The following is a 17319-nucleotide window of genomic DNA, read 5'->3' on the forward strand; positions in this document are numbered from 1 at the left end:
AGACAGTTTGTTGATAGTATGACCATCTGTAGAACATTACATTACTACAGATTAACTATCCAGACTTTCCAAATAAAGTGTGACCCACTATTGTCCTTGGAGAGCCTTGTTGCTGGAGAGTTGAGTAGAGAGAGAGGCCACTGAGGACATTCTCCTGACAGTCCTTCCCACAAGCACATACTTACACAGACAACATTACAGACACTCCTCAGCCACCCACAGTTTCACTCTCACACAACCAGTCCAAAGAAATAACACACTTTTAGTAACAGTACTTCTTCAGCAATATAAAATGAACAGATACACTTCATGACAGGGTCAGCCATAGTATTATGATGCCCCTGGTGCAAATTAGGGTTAAGTGCCTTGCTCAAGGGCACATCAACAGATTTGACACCTTATTGGCTCAGGTATTCGAACCAGCAACCTTTCAGTTACTGGCCCAACGCTCCAACCGCTAGGCTACCTGTAGCCCTGCCACCCTGCATACTATGTAAGAGCATTTCCTCATCAGCATTCCACATCAGCTCAGCAAATGGAGATGCCACAGGGCTGGGCGTGGCAGGAGTGGTTTGAGTATATTCAAACATCTCCCATGGGACTGAGACCCAACAACACAGATCTTCTGTTTACCCCTGGAGCTGATTAACACTCTCTCTATAAACCTCTGCCCTGCCTTACGATCTCTGGAGGCTTGTTTTAAATCCTGTAAACACACAAGCGCACATACATACACAGGCATTACAAGCACAAACAGAATGCTTGACAGATATGCTAGGGTAGTAATTCTCTCCTCTGTATATTGAACACTGACTACATTACAAGCACCAAACATTTTCTATGCAGATTGTGGAACACTCCTACCCAACAACCTGGAAACAGTGACACATCACTTTGCATTGAACCAAACTGACTGTGCAGGCTTTGTGCTTGAGCAGCTAAAATGAGAATCCCCCCCACAAACCGAAAAACCAACAAAGCAACCAAAAATCATGTCCTCAGAGTAATCTGTCGCTCTCTTTCTGGCAGGAAGTCACTGAGTCACTGAGGTAATGGTGATAGCCCATGCCAAAAAGGCAAGCAGTCACCATACTTAAACTTAGAACCCCCAGAGGTATTCAGCTATGTGAGTTTATCTGTCACACTCTCCTCTCCTGTGCTAATACGATCTGTCACCTGCTGTCCACCCACCTCTCCACCACTGCTTTCCTCTCCTCTCCTCCTTCCATCCATCCTTTCAGCCATCCGGACGAGCTGGGGGAGAAAGAGATGGCATACGTGCAGAGAGACCTGCAGCCCATGGAGAAGTGAGGCTCCCCGCGCTGTCAGGCATCAGTTCCAGGTACAGTACTACAGTAAAGTTGGCTGTACTCCAGACCGACATAGCCTTCTAAAACACATGCCTGTCATCCTCTTCGGCCTCTAACGGAGTTCACCTGCAATTTGCGAGTAAACAATACAGTTTGTTGCGTCTATAGTAACCCTCGCAAGGCTGCCGGCCGAGACGGCATCCCTAGCTGCGTCCTCAGAGCATGCGCAGACCAGCTGGCTGGTGTGTTTACGGACATATTCAATCTCTCCCTATCCCAGTCTGCTGTCCCCACATGCTTCAAGATGGCTACCATTGTTCCTGTACCCAAGAAAGCAAAGGTAACTGAACTAAATTACTATCGCCCCATAGCACTTACCTCTGTCATCATGAAGTGCTTTGAGAGACTAGTCAAGGATCATATCACCTCTACCTTAGCTGTCACCCTAGACCCACTTCAATTTGCTTAACGCCCCAATAGACGATGCAATCGCCATCACTCTGCACACTGCCCTATACCATCTGGACAAGAGGAATACCTATGTAAGAATGCTGTTCATTGACTATAGCTTAGCATTCAACACCATAGTACCCTCCAAGCTCATCATTAAGCTTGAGGCCCTGGCTCGAGGCCCTGGGTCTGAACTCCGCCCTGTGCAACTGGGTCCTGGACTTCCTGATGGGCTGCCCCCCGGTGGTGAAGGTAGGAAACAACACCTCCACTTCGCTGATCCTCAACACTGGGGCCCCACAAGGGTGTGTGCTCAGCCCACTCCTGTACTCCCTGTTCACCCATGACTGCATGGCCAGGTACGCCTCCAACTCAATCATCAAGTTTGCAGACAACACAACAGTAGTAGGCTTGATTTCCAACAATGACGCTCTGGGAGTGTGGTGCCAGGAAAATAACCCCTCACTCAACATCAACAAAACAAAGGAGATGATCGTGGACTTCAGGAAACAGCAGAGGGTGCACCCCCCTATCCACATCGACGGGACCGCAGTGGAGAAGGTGGAAAGCTTAAAGTTCCTTGGCGTACACATCACTGACAAACTGAAATGGTCCACTCACGCAGACAGTGTTGTGAAGAAGGCGCAACAGTGCCTCTTCAACCTCAGGAGGCTGAAGAAATTTGGCTTGGCATCTAAAACCCTCACAAACTTTTACAGATGCACAATTGAGAGCATCCTGTCGGGCTGTATCACCGCCTGGTACAGCAACTGCACCGCCCGCAACCACAGGGCTCTCCAGAGGGTGGTGCGGTCTGCCGAACACATTACCGGGGCCAAACTACCCGCTCTCCAAGACACCTACAGCACCCGATGTCACAGAAAGGCCAAAAAGATAATCAAGGACATCAACCACCCGAGCCACTGCCTGTTCACCCCTCTATCATCCAGAAGGCGAGGTCAGTACAGGTGCATCAAAGCTGGGACCGAGAGACTGAAAAACTGATTCTATCTCAAGGCCATCAGACTGTTAAATAGCCATCACTAGCACATTAGAGGCTGCTGTTGCCTATTGAAATCACTGGCCACTTTAAGAAATGGAACACTAGTCACTTTAATAATGTTTACATATCTTGCATTACTCATCTCATATGTACAGTGAGGGAAAAAAGTATTTGATCCCCTGCTGATTTTGTATGTTTGCCCACTGACAAAGACATGATCAGTCTATAATGTTAATGGTAGGTTTATTTGAACAGTAAGAGACAGAATAATAACAACAAAATCCAGAAAAACGCATGTCAAAAATGTTATAAATTGATTTGCATTTTAATGAGGGAAATAAGTATTTGACCCCTCTGCAAAACATGACTTAGTACTTGGTGGCAAAACCCTTGTTGGCAATCACAGAGGTCAGACGTTTCTTGTAGTTGGCCACCAGGTTTGCACACATCTCAGGAGGGATTTTGTTCCACTCCTCTTTGCAGATCTTCTTCAAGTCATTAAGGTTTCGAGGCTGACGTTTGGCAACTCGAACCTTCAGCTCCCTCCACAGATTTTCTATGGGATTAAGGTCTGGAGACTGGCTAGGCCACTCCAGGACCTTAATGTGCTTCTTCTTGAGCCACTCCTTTGTTGCCTTGGCTGTGTGTTTTGGGTCATTGTCATGCTGGAATACCCATCCACAACCCATTTTCAATGCCCTGGCTGAGGGAAGGAGGTTCTCACCCAAGATTTGACGGTACATGGCCCCGTCCATCGTCCCTTTGATTCGGTGAAGTTGTCCTGTCCCCTTAGCAGAAAAACACCCCCAAAGCATAATGTTTCCACCTCCATGTTTGACGGTGGGGATGGTGTTCTTGGGGTCATAGGCAGCATTCCTCCTCCTCCAAACACGGCGAGTTGAGTTGATGCCAAAGAGCTCGATTTTGGTCTCATCTGACCACAAAGCTTTCACCCAGTTCTCCTCTGAATCATTCAGATGTTCATTGGCAAACTTCAGACGGGCCTGTATATGTGCCTTCTTGAGCAGGGGGACCTTGCGGGCGCTGCAGGATTTCAGTCCTTCACGGCGTAGTGTGTTACCAATTGTTTTCTTGGTGACTATGGTCCCAGCTGCCTTGAGATCATTGACAAGATCCTCCCGTGTAGTTCTGGGCTGATTCCTCACCCTTCTCATGATCATTGCAACTCCACGAGGTGTGATCTTGCATGGAGCCCCAGGCCGAGGGAGATTGACAGTTATTTTGTGTTTCTTCCATTTGCGAATAATCGCACCAACTGTTGTCACCTTCTCACCAAGCTGCTTGGCGATGGTCTTGTAGCCCATTCCAGCCTTGTGTAGGTCTACAATCTTGTCCCTGTCATCCTTGGAGAGCTCTTTGGTCTTGGCCATGGTGGAAAGTTTGGAATCTGATTGATTGATTGCTTCTGTGGACAGGTGTCTTTTATACAGGTAACAAACTGAGATTAGGAGCACTCCCTTTAAGAGTGTGCTCCTAATCTCAGCTCGTTACCTGTATAAAAGACACCTGGGAGCCAGAAATCTTTCTGATTGAGAGGGGGTCAAATACTTATTTCCCTCATTAAAATGCAAATCAATTTATAACTTTTTTTACATGCGTTTTTCTGGATTTTGTTGTTGTTATTCTGTCTCTCATTGTTCAAATAAACCTATATTTAAAATTTTAGACTGATCATTTCTTTGTCAGTGGGCAAATGTACAAAATCAGCAGGGGATCAAATACTTTTTTCCCTCACTGTATATACTGTATTCTATAATATTCTACTGTTTCTTAGTCCATGCCGCTCTGTCATTGCTCATCCATATATGTATATATTCTTAATTCCATTCCTTACCTAGATTTTTGTGTATTGGGTATATGTTTTGTGAAATTGTTAGATATTACTGCGCTGTCGGAGCTAGAAGCACAAGCATTTCGCTACACCCGCAATAACATCTGCTAAACATGTTTATGTGACAAATAACATTTGATTTGATTTATATATTCTTAATTCCATTCCTTACTTAGATTTCTGTGTATTGGGTATATGTTGTGAAATTGTTAGATATTACTTGTTAGATATTACTGCACTGTCGGAGCCAGAAGCACAAGCATTTCGCTACACCCGCGATAACATCTGCTAATCACGTGTATGTGACAAATACAATTTTATTTTATTTTATTTAGTAAAGCTGTAGTTCAAAGAGAGGTTTAATTGATGCTGTGCGAAAGCATACGTACATCAAAGACCATCAAGCACAGTATACATAAATAAGAGGTCAAGCTCTATAGATTTGGTTAAACTGACAAAGTTCACTAGTTGCTCCAACAAGTGGAGAAAGAGCATGAGAGAGACACAGGCTTGTTATGGGAACGGGTTCAGGGAAACGTATAAGACCTGATCCCTCTGGTTTCAATCCAGTAAATTAGTCAAATTAGAATCTGGAACCGCTCTTCCCCAAATGCATCTGGCTGGCTAGTCTTTGTGTTTCCATGGTAATACCAGCGAAGCTTCCTGGATGGTAGGCATCAATAACCACCCAATCAGAGTTTAGGCTTAGTGCTAGTGAGATGCTGCAGGCTCCGGGGCCCGCATTCACAAAGATTCTGAGTAGCAGTGCTGCTAAAGAATCAGTTTTGCCTTTTAAATCATAATGAATACGATTATACGGACAGGAGGGACGCTACTCTGAAACACTTTTTAAATACGGGCCCTGGATTACTACACAGAGACTTGGTATGACTGTAGTAGTGGATACTTTAAACAAGTGTCCAGGAGTCGAGCCAAAAGCATTTAAGTCCCAGGTGGCAGTGCATCAGGCTAGCTAGGCACGCTAAACTCTCATGGCTAACACATGTATTTTATAGTACAGAGTCTACCTATACAACAGTCTACTGGTTTAAACTTTCTGATTGAAATTCCTATTTTCAGATCCTAAGGCAGCAGCAACCAATGGTGAACACACGGAGAGGGTGACCAGGCTGTATGGAAATAAAAGGAACAGGTGAGAGCCCAATTATTCTATTATTTTCTGATTTCCAAAAGTGCTCTCTATATTATTCATCCATATAACCGCAATAATAGCTACAGTTTGTAATAATTATGATTCAGAAGCAGTGCTATGACAGTAAATCATTAAATCTGTCTTCACATAATAATAATAATAATGGGTCTTTCTTTTGTCAGATCGTTTATAATGCATAGAGAAATAAATAGATAATATTTCCTCTAGATCAAAGCCTTCTCTGTTGTATGGCCAGCCCAATTACACAGCTAATTGAAGTTGAAATAGCTTTTCAGATATTTGAAGTTGACTAAGTCAGAGATGGCTTAGACTTACAGGATTGTGACTAGGGGTAGGATATACTGAATGGCAATGAAAGAGCCTTGCTCTAACTAGAGAAACTTGACTCTAGCACACAGTGCAGAGTATCAATGTCTCGACTCAAGTTCCAAATACAGAAACAGTGTCAGTCACCTGAGACCGATAAGAGGGGATGGTCTGGCCAGAAACCCCCAGCTCTGTTTGGGCCAATTCCAAACACCAGTGGACTGGGACTGTCTAGGAGTCAGAAGGGAGAGAGCGGACACTTCTTCAGCATGCCTGGAGCAGAGGATAGGAGGGTGGCTAGTGCTCGCCTGCCAGAGCACTGGAGAGACGTGAGGGAGTGGAGCATAGAGAAGAGACAGAGCCACAGAGTAAGAAAGATCTCACCTGAAACTCTCTTCATCCATCTCTCACCTGCACACTCTCTCTGTGTTTTGTCATCTCAGGCAAACTACCAACACTAAATTGTTGTGTGTGTCTGCTAGGACCTGAGGGGGTTCCACAAAGGTGAACTCTCTAAGGGTTACAATTATACCTTGGAAGAGTTTTGCTCTTATGCTACCTTTGATCAGCCCCCGTATTGTATGCACTGCTATGTAGTTTCTAAATGTACATAGATGGATTGGATAGAGTGTATGTATGTGACTGTGTGATAGGGCAACTTAGAAATGTCACTTCATCAAGACTTTAGACTTCTGGGTCACAAGAACCAAGGGTGTGCACAGTTACTGGGGAGAAATCCAGCATGCGGCTAAATGTTTTATGGCAAAGCGAAGCGGAAAACTGCTCTCTTTGCAAAACTAGGTCTATTGTGATAAAATGTGGCATAAAGAGATTCTGCACTGCAACAACGTCTCACTCTCTTTGAATGATTCATGTCCTTGCGTGTCAGCTGCTTATCATCCCCTTGTCTGTCTGATCTCTCATTTTCTCTACCTCTCTATCTCTACCTCTCTATCTCTACCTCTCTATCTCTACCTCTCTCTCTCTACCTCTCTCTCTCTATCTCTCTCTCTCTACCTCTCTCTCTCTCTACCTCTCTACCTCTCTATCTCTACCTCTCTATCTCTACCGCTATCTCTACCTCTCTATCTCTACCTCTCTATCTCTACCTCTCTATCTCTACCTCTCTATCTCTACCGCTATCTCTACCTCTCTATCTCTACCGCTATCTCTACCTCTCTATCTCTACCTCTCTATCTCTACCTCTCTCTCTCTACCTCTCTCTCTCTACCTCTCTCTCTCTACCTCTCTATCTCTACCGCTATCTCTACCTCTCTATCTCTACCTCTCTATCTCTACCTCTCTATCTCTACCGCTATCTCTACCTCTCTCTCTCTACCTCTCTCTCTCTACCTCTCTATCTCTACCTCTCTATCTCTACCTCTCTATCTCTACCTCTCTATCTCTACCTCTCTATCTCTACCTCTCTATCTCTACCGCTATCTCTACCTCTCTACCTCTACCGCTATCTCTACCTCTCTATCTCTACCTCTCTATCTCTACCTCTCTATCTCTACCTCTCTATCTCTACCGCTATCTCCACCTCTCTATCTCTACCTCTCTATCTCTACCGCTATCTCTACCTCTCTATCTCTACCGCTATCTCTACCTCTCTATCTCTACCTCTCTATCTCTACCGCTATCTCTACCTCTCTATCTCTACCGCTATCTCTACCTCTCTATCTCTACCTCTCTCTCTCTATCTCTATCTCTACCTCTCTATCTCTACCGCTATCTCTACCTCTCTCTCTTTCACAGATGTGGGTCCAGGATGTAGAAAACGTCCTCAGTTCAATGGCTAGAAAACTGGTGAGTCGGTCCAAGTCTCTGTGTGCTTTTGTGATTACTGCTACTCTAGCGGACATCTGTGTTGTTTGAAGTTGAATTCTGGAACGTGTTTCAAAGGACAGCTTTGTCTTTGGCGATTCCCTGTACAGGAATATTTACACAATGATTTATCCTGTGTCAGCTGATAAAGACTTTGAACCATGTGGTAGAGGAGATACGTCTACAGCCTGAAAACTCCATATTCAATAGACACAATGGTTACAGTTTGTAAAAGTATCAAAAAATGTGTTTTGCAGGATGGTCTCGTTGCTTTTAACCTGTGTCACACCATTGTTGCAGACAGTAGCATAAGTAAGTTAGCTAGTCAGCAGCTAACTTACAAACTAACTGCCTCTCTCTTCCCTCTCCCAGTGTGCTTCCCTGGATAAATATCCTCGCCACGAGCCTGGGGATGGCTCAAACCACTTCTCCCCTTCCTCCCAAGACTGGTTTCCCTCCCGTCATCCAGCCCTTATTTACAGGCAGCTGTAGGTCCTCTGCACCCACAGACTTTATTTTAATTTTATTTAACTAGGCAAGTCAGTTAAGAACAAATTCTTATTTACAATGAAGGCCTACCCCGGCCTCCCCTAACCCGGACGAAGCTGGGCCAATTGTGCGCCTAAAGAGCTAAGCCATGGAACACATTGCTCAGCAGCTAAAATGGAGAATGGCAGCATGAAGTCTTCATTATTTATTGATTTGAAATGTTTATTGGTGTGAAGCATCTAGAAACCACCACAGGTAGTGCTGCCACAGAGGAGGAGTCAAAGATCTTCAGTTATATACCAGAGACAACAAAGCTCAGGAAAATACATTTCTAACCTTGTCTGGCTCTCCTCAGTTCAGGGTATGCATGGAAAGCAAAGAGGAACAAAGGTGATGCAAACGTTCCACAGCATGATGTCTACTCCTCTGTGATAAGTTGCTGTTTGACATTCTGGAGAGGTGTAATCATATAAAGACACGGATGTCCTCCAAGAGTTACACTCTAATAAATGATGATGATAAGTCAAACAGAGAGTTTACGGTCTGGCCTTCTCTGGTCCAAGAGGCTGGAGACCAATCCTTCCTTCACTCCACCCTCCCCTCAATTAAATAAACAAGTGATTTGTCTGAGCTACACTCTGCTGTATCTTTGTGTGAAAATGTTGGTAGAGTTGGAAATCTGCCAGTAGAAACAGAACATACATCATATCAGTCTGTACACCAAATAAAAAATAATTTAAAAAAAGGCAATTTCGGGTACATGCCAATGTCCATTAACTTTGACCTGCAGACCACTTGACTAAGTATCCATTTGAGAAGTTATTGATTCTATTGGAGGCTCTGTGGCTTAGGAGGGAAATGGGACTGTGTGGTTGGTAGTTGAATGATTTCTTGGAAGCAGATATGATTTGGTGTCTATATATAGGGTCTCAACAGACGGAGCAGTGCGACCTGTACTGTGTCAGCTGACTTCCTGGTCCCTAGTCTCCTCTGCCCCGAAATGAGATCCAAGACTTCATGCTTCCTGGCTGATTAAATAAATTATTGATTCCTTGTTGTTGCTGTTGATTTTCTCCTGTTGTCCTGGGGATTTCATTGGTTTGTTTGTTTTCGTCCGTCGGGAGCACAAAGGGAAGGCAAGTTCTTTTAACGAAAAAGTACAAAATGCATTGCCATAAAGGGAATTGGGCAGCATTGGATCCACTCTATTAAAGGGACATCTTCACAATCATCTCCAGTAAGTCGGACCCCAGTAAGGCTAGCTGTCGCCATTGGCGTCGGCTAATGGGGATTCACTTTTTTTTTTTGCAAAGCACCACGCCAACATCAACATATGTGAAAATGGCTGGCTTCTATGTTTTGTAGTAAAAATGATAGAGGAAAATAAGTGTTTACAATGACATCATCAAACAATTAGTAGACAATTACTAGGCAATTAGTAGGTAATGCCTACTCATAATTGGTTAAAATCATACTAGCTTCTGTCCTCATCTGGGTACATTGACTTCAATACAAAACCTAGGAGGCTCATGGTTCTCACCCCCTTCCATAGACTTACACAGTAATTATGACAACGTCCGGAGGGCATCCTCAAACTTATCAGAGCTCTTGCAGCATGAACTGATGTTGTCCACCCAATCAAAGGATCAGAGAATGAATCTAGTACTGAAAGCATAAGCTACAGCTAGCTAGCACTGCAGTGCATAAAATGTGGTGAGTAGTTGACTCAGAGAGAGAAAGACAATACTTGAACAGTTTTGAACAAATTCATTTCTTCCTAAATTAAGGAGAAGCAAGAGAGAGAGAGAGAGCGAGAGATAGCTATATTTGGTTGTATTTCTATAAACTTTCACTTTCACTTAGCTAGCAAATGCAGCTAGCTAGTTTAGCCTACTCAAACACCTAGCAAAAACAGAGAGGGATGCTATGTTAGCTAGCTGGCTATGGCTATCCAACACTGGAACTCTTCCAAGTCAAGGTAAGCTTTTGGTTTTATTCATTTATTGCCACCGTGGCTTGCCGGTCTAACTGCTAAACTGCTTTCTGACTGTACAGGTTTACTAGTGCGTTAGTTTTAGTAGTAGTTGACTATGACGTGACAATAACGGTAATGATATGAAGGTTCGGCTTGGAAGTTTTTTTTCGCCTGGTCACAGACAGCTGATGTGTTGTGCACTGAAGTCCACAAGCGAAGGGAAAAGGTGAGAGAAGGAGAGCGTGTAGATAGATAGTTGCGAGAAGGAATGATATATACAACGAGCAAAGTGATCATGCTGTTTTTATGTGGATGCTATGAAAGTGAACTGTTTGTGTGTGATCAGGGGTGTATTCATTCCGCCTATTCTGTTGAAAAACGTTTCTTAAACAGAAGCAAACGGAGCGAAACGGGGATAACCATAAATGAATTTGTCCAATAGAAACTCTAATTTGCAACTGTTAGACTAATGATTACACCCTAGATCAGCTAGATGCAGGCAAGAGTGTGCAAGGCGTTATTGAATGTGTCACTGTCTGTCACCTTGATTACTCAAAATTCTCTCATCCTGTCCATCTACGTTTTACATTTTCATTCATAGGCTAGGTTGTAGCAACCTCATGATGGCTACAGGGAAAATGTGAGTATCATGTAGTACTGACTGGACCAACTACCAACCATACATGGCACAATGTCAGCCATGTAATGGGGATAATATGTACCCTGTGCATCTCCCGCCTGCCAAGTGCACACTCTAAATCCACCTCTGTAATCAATAATATCAGGCGGAGAGTGGCGATAGCACATCTCTCTATCTTGCTACCGGTCCGATGCTCCCTAGTGTCTCAAATTAAGAGGTGAAAGCGAGGACCTTTTGTGCAGTGAGCGGAGCAGAGCGGAGCAGAGCGGAGCAGAGGCCCTGTGGGTAATGAGCATAGCCTTCCTGCTTTCCTCTCTCTGGCTGGCAGACCTGGAGAGCTAATTTAATGGCCAGAACTGAGGACAGGGCCATGCTACTCTAATGGAACCTGATAGAGAGGGGCCAGGGGACAGAGAGATAGTTAAGGCCTATTATACTGTATACTGGGTGATTCGAGCCCTGAATGCTGATTGGTATATCAGACCGTATACCATGGGTATGACAAAACATTAATTTTTACTGCTCTAATTACGTTGGTAACCAGTTTATAATAGCAATAAGGCACCTTGGGGTTTGTGATATATGGCCAATATACCATGGCTAAGGGCTGTGTCCTAGCACTCCGCATTGTGTCGTGCAAAGAGCAGCCCTTTGCCGTGGTATATTGGCCATATAAAACACCCCCTTGGGCCATATTGCTTAAATAGAGTCTGCACAGCAACGCTCAAATCAATGTATGCCCAGGCACTGGAGCCCATTGCTGGCCACACTTCTCATCAACCTAATATTTGCGCAGGTCCAATACCAAACATGGATAAACACAAACAGAGATGGAGACAGAGAGTTAGGAAGAGACTGGGGGAAAGAGAGAGATGGGGATGAACTGATTGACCGGTAGGAGTTTTAAGTTTGAATTGTCTCATCATGCACAATATCTAGTTGCTTTTTAACATTAATAAGGCAAGTGCAGAGCACATGAAGGCACCGGCACACATCCCTCAGCCTCCTACTCATCCCCCTTTCCTCCAGTCCTCCTGGCCCCCAGGTTCCTCTCCTCTACCCACTTTCCATTCCTTTATCTCCTACTCCATTCCCTATTCTTCCTACCCCCAAGTTCCTCTCCTCTCTACCCCAACTCCACTTATCTATCCCCCATTACTCCTATCCTTGTAACCCACATGTTTTTCCCTCCCCTCCAGAGGGATTAAGGCCTGTGGATAACTCATCTCCTGAGGTAATCCTGACAGAGGGGAGCAGCATAATTAACCCTGGGCTGATACAGCAGCCTCCCGCAGCAACCCTCAGACCACTGACAAGAGGCTCCGCAGGCAACTACATCAGCCTTGAGGGCACTCAAAACACTCAGCCGCCCTCCACTCCGCAGGGGTCACAGACTCATCCTCCTCCTATCCACAATAGCAAGGTATCCTTTCAATTCGCCTTTTCTTTATTATCTCACTCATAGTCGCCACTTCAGGCACGAGGCAACATTCAGTGGCGCTGAGGAGCTGCATGCAATTGGCCTTGCATTAGCATAGAGAAATTACATTTTACATTTACGTCATTTAGCAGATGCTCTTTTTGTTGGGTCCCCCGTGGGAAACGAACCCACAACCTTGGGCTTGCAAGCGCCATGCTCTACCAACTGAGCTACCCTCTTCGTTTGGCAGTGGAGGGGTTAAATTTACAGATAGCTAGAGGCACACTCCAACACTAAGACATTATTTACAAACGAAGCATTTGTGTTTAGTGAGTCTGCCAGATCAGAGGCAGTAGGGATGACATGTTCTCTTGATAGGTGCATGAATAGGACCATTGTCCTGTCCTGCTAAGCATTCGAAATGTAACGAGTACTTTTGGGTGTCAGGAAAAATGTAAGTAAAAAGTACATAATTTCTTTAGGAATGTAGTGGGGGAAAAGTAAATGTTGTCACAAATATAAATAGTAAAGTAAAGTACAGATACCCCCTAAAAATACATAAGTAGTACTTCAAAGTATTTTACTTAATTACTTAACACCACTGAACATTGCAAGAATATTCCAGTGTCTAGTTTTCTGAGGGTTAGTTTTCTAGAAACATTTCATGGGAACATTGCAAGAACATTCATGTGTCCAGTTTTCAGAAGGTTACGAGAATATTCCTCCAACGTCACACCAAACATACACAGAACATAGTTGCCATGTTGTCAGAATATTAGATATGAATATTCTAGACACGTTTCATGGGAACATTGCAAGAACACATTCATGTGTCTAGTTTTCAGAGGGTTAGGAGAATATTTCATCATTGTCACACCAAACACACACAGAACATGGTTGCCATGTTCTCAGAATATAAGATATTAATGTTCTAGACACGTTTGATGTTTGTGTAAAGGGTAGCAATACAGGTGAAATCAGTCATTGACACAGACATGGTGCTGTAAATCGGAATACTGTGAACCAAGAGGTTGTGAGTTCAAATCCCAGGTGAGGACATAATTAATGTATAAATTAACATGCGCAATGGAATCATGCTTGTCAAAAATGTAAGTTGAAAGCAATGTTTGTGTGTGTGGGTCCTTAACCTTGCCAACAGACGAAGAGCTGTGAATAGATCACTGGTTCACCAATAAAATAAAATGTTATTTGTCACATGCTTCGTAAGCAACAGGTGTGGACTAACAGTGAAATGCATACATATGGGCCCTTCCCAACAATGCAGAGAGAGAGAAATAATTGAAAAGTAATAATAAAGTAATGATAGATACACAATGAGTGACGTCAACATGGCTATATGCTGATGTGTAGGAAATTGAGGTAGATACTGTATGTACATATAACTAGGCATAAAGTGCCTTGATGGGCTCTGCAACAGTAACAAGGGGCAATGTACATTCGTGGCCAAAAATAATGGCACCCTTGCACTTTTTTCATGGAATTTTCCCTAAAAATAAGTTGAAATTTAACAACGTATTTGGTCTCCACAATTTTTTATTTCACTATTAATATTACAGAACCTTTGTTTTTGATTCAGAACTTAATATTTCCATTTAAATCAGAAAATAAATAGAAATGGCATTGACAAAATTATTGATACCCTAGACTTAATATTTGGTAGCACAGCCTTTGGTTAAAATAACTGCAATCAAGCGCTACCTATAGCCATCAATGACCTTCCTGCACCTCTGTACTGGCAGTTTGGCCCACTCCTCTTGTGCAAACTGCTCCAGTTCTCCCAGATTTGAAAGGTCCCTTCTCCCAACTACTGTTTTCAGATCTCTCCGCAAGTTTTCAATAGGATTTAGATCTGGACTCATTGCTGGCCACTTCAGAACAGTCCAGCGTTTTGTCTTGAACCATTCCTGGGTGCTTTTTGAAGTGTGTTTGGTGTCATTATCCTGCTGGAAGACCCATGACCTTCGACAGAGACCCAGCTTTCTGACACTGGGTCCGGCATTGCACTCCAAAATGCCTTGTTATTATCCTGATTTCATGATGTCATGCACACGTTCAAGGCACCCAGTACCAGAGGCAGCAAAGCAACCCCAAAACATCACTGAAACTCCTCCATGTTTGACTGTAGGGAAGGTGTTATTTTCTTTGAAGGCTTCATTTTGTTTTCTGTAAACATAGAAAGGGTCTGCTTTACCAAAAAGCTATAATTGGTCTCATCTGTCCACAGGACATTCTCTCAGAAGGATTTTTGCATGTTCAGGTGTGTTTTGGCAAATTGAAATCGGGCTTTCTTATGTCTTTCTCTCAGCAGTGGGGTCCTCCTGGGTCTCCTACCATATAACCCCCTTTCGTTGAGTTGGCGACGGATGGTGTGGGTTGAAACTGTCGTACCTTGTGTCTGAAGGTCAGCTTGAATCTGTGTGGCAGTTGACCGAGGTGCTTTCTCCACCGTTCGAACAATCCTTCGATGCAATCTTCCATCAAGTTTTCTCTTGCAGCCACGTCCAGGGAGGTTGGCTACAGTGGCATGGGCCTTAAACTTCTAGATAACATTACGCACGGTGGAAACAGGAACATCAAGGTATCTGGAGATGTACTTGTAGCCTTGAGATTGTCCATGCTTGGCTACAATCTTGTGTCTTTTCTCCATGCTCATTGCAGTACACACAGTGACACAAAACAGGAGAATGAGTCCTTTTCTCTATTCAAACTGGTTGAATAAGTGATTTTTATATTGCAGGCACCTGCAACTCCACAGGTGAGTTCAATTCCAAAGTAAAGGAGAAACACCTGCTTGAAATCTGATTATTTCTAACTTCTTCTAGAAGGTGCTAATAATATTGTCCGGGCCATTTTAGGATTTCTTTGTGGAATAAGCTAAGATTTAGTAAATTATTCAGATTCTTTGGTTTTGTTCAACTGCACACCGAAGACATACTAATGTGGACACCAACATATTTTTTAATTTAAACAGTTTTCTGGAAGAAATTGTGCATTATTTGAAAAAAGTACAAGGGTGCCAATATTTTTGGCCACGACTGTATAATAAAATATATATTTTTAGAACGTTTCTTTGGGACCATCAGGCGACGTCCTACAAACGTTTCTAGGGACATCCCCAGAACAAGCCAGGAACTAGACAAAACATCCAGGGGACCATGACATAATGTCCTATGTTTTAAACATCCTTGGACACAGGAATGTTCTTGCAACGTTCCAATGAAACGTGTCTAGAACATTAATATCTTATATTTGGAGAACATGGCAACCATGTTCAGTGTATATTGGGTGTGATGTTGATGGAATAATCTCCTAACCCTCAGAAAACTGGACACATGAATGTTCTTGCAACATCCCATGAAACGTGTCTAGAAAATTTATATTGGATATTCTGAGAACATGGTAACCACGTTCTGGGTAAGTTCTTAACTCTAACACCAAAACATGCTAAATAAGTTCTCAGAAGGTTTTTGCTAACATAGATAGAATGATCCCATAACTAACGGAAAACTGGACACTCAAACATCAGGGGAATATTACTGATAACATTACAAAAACGTTCTCTCTACCTAGAATTGTTAGCTGGGAGGACCCTGCCTGGGAGCTGCCCATTAAGTGCCTGAGAGGAAAGAGTAAAATATGACTTGATCAGTGCACTAGGCTAACTCATTCTAGACCAAGTAAACAGTAAACACATAAAAGTGCTGACTTCACCTTGGGTTGACTGCATACGTGCTGAGAGAGGAGTGCTTTTCCACTGAGAGGCACATAAGTGTGCAGATGGATTCCGGCTTCAGGGCACCGATCAACACATCACACTGGATCTGGTTGAAGAGATGCCACACATCAGCGATACCCACTGGCCGCGGGTCTCACATCGTTGCATAAACCGGCTGACGTTCAAAGAGTTAAATGGAGTCACTTTAATTGAAACAGGCAAGTCGGCTCCGTCATTTCACAAGACTGCCTCCCAATCATACAGCATGAGTCCACATGACACATATCGATGTGCATATCATCATTTTAGGCTAACCCCCACAAAACAACAAAGTCGGAACAACTCCCAACAACCAAACCAGGTCATGGGAATGAGAGTGGCGAGAATGGCCCAGTGCCACCACCACCCACAAACACGCCATGACTAGTGATCCCCCACCTTGGAGGGGAGAGCCTGGGCTTCCCCTGCCTGCTTGTCTCCCCTGGCTGGTGTCCCCCTCCACATCCAGGGCATGAGTCACCCTTCTGGCCTGACTCACCCTTCAGGCAGGCTGCCCTGGATGGGAGGAAGAGTGGAGGAGTAGGGGGAGAGAAGGGTGAGTGTCTGAAGAAACAGAGCAGAATTAAGGGGCGGGGGCATCAGAGGGAAAGCCAGGCCGACAGGCAGCAAACCCTCTGTAAGTCCTCAGAACTAAGAGGCCCAGATGGGGGACTTCGTCTTGGTTGATTTCATAACTGCAAAGACATGACAGTCTCTCCCTGCCTCCCACTTTGTGTGTGTGTGTGCCTGTGTGTGTGCACGGGTGTGCGTTTGTGTGTGTGTGTGTGTGTGTGTGTGTGTGTGTGTGTGTGTGTGTATAGCTGATACAATGATCTGCCAAAATAATGTAATCCTTAAGAGTCTATGATGCACACGTGCGTCAATCTAAGTAACATAATAAAAGAATCCCCATCAAAATATGTCAGTTTAAGCTAGAGATATCAGTTTTCTTTGCATGGGCTGCGTCTCAATCCGCCATATCCGCCTATGTCCGCCTTCCGCATCTCCGGTGGAAGGTGACCGAGCTACAGCTGTGTTTGTCAGACCATGAGAAAACGTTTGTAGCGTCTGAACGGCCTACAAACTAGCCTACATACT

The sequence above is a fragment of the Coregonus lavaretus genome (assembly GCF_964263955.1).
Source record: "Coregonus lavaretus genome assembly, chromosome: 6".
Classification (NCBI taxonomy): Eukaryota; Metazoa; Chordata; class Actinopteri; order Salmoniformes; family Salmonidae; genus Coregonus; species Coregonus lavaretus.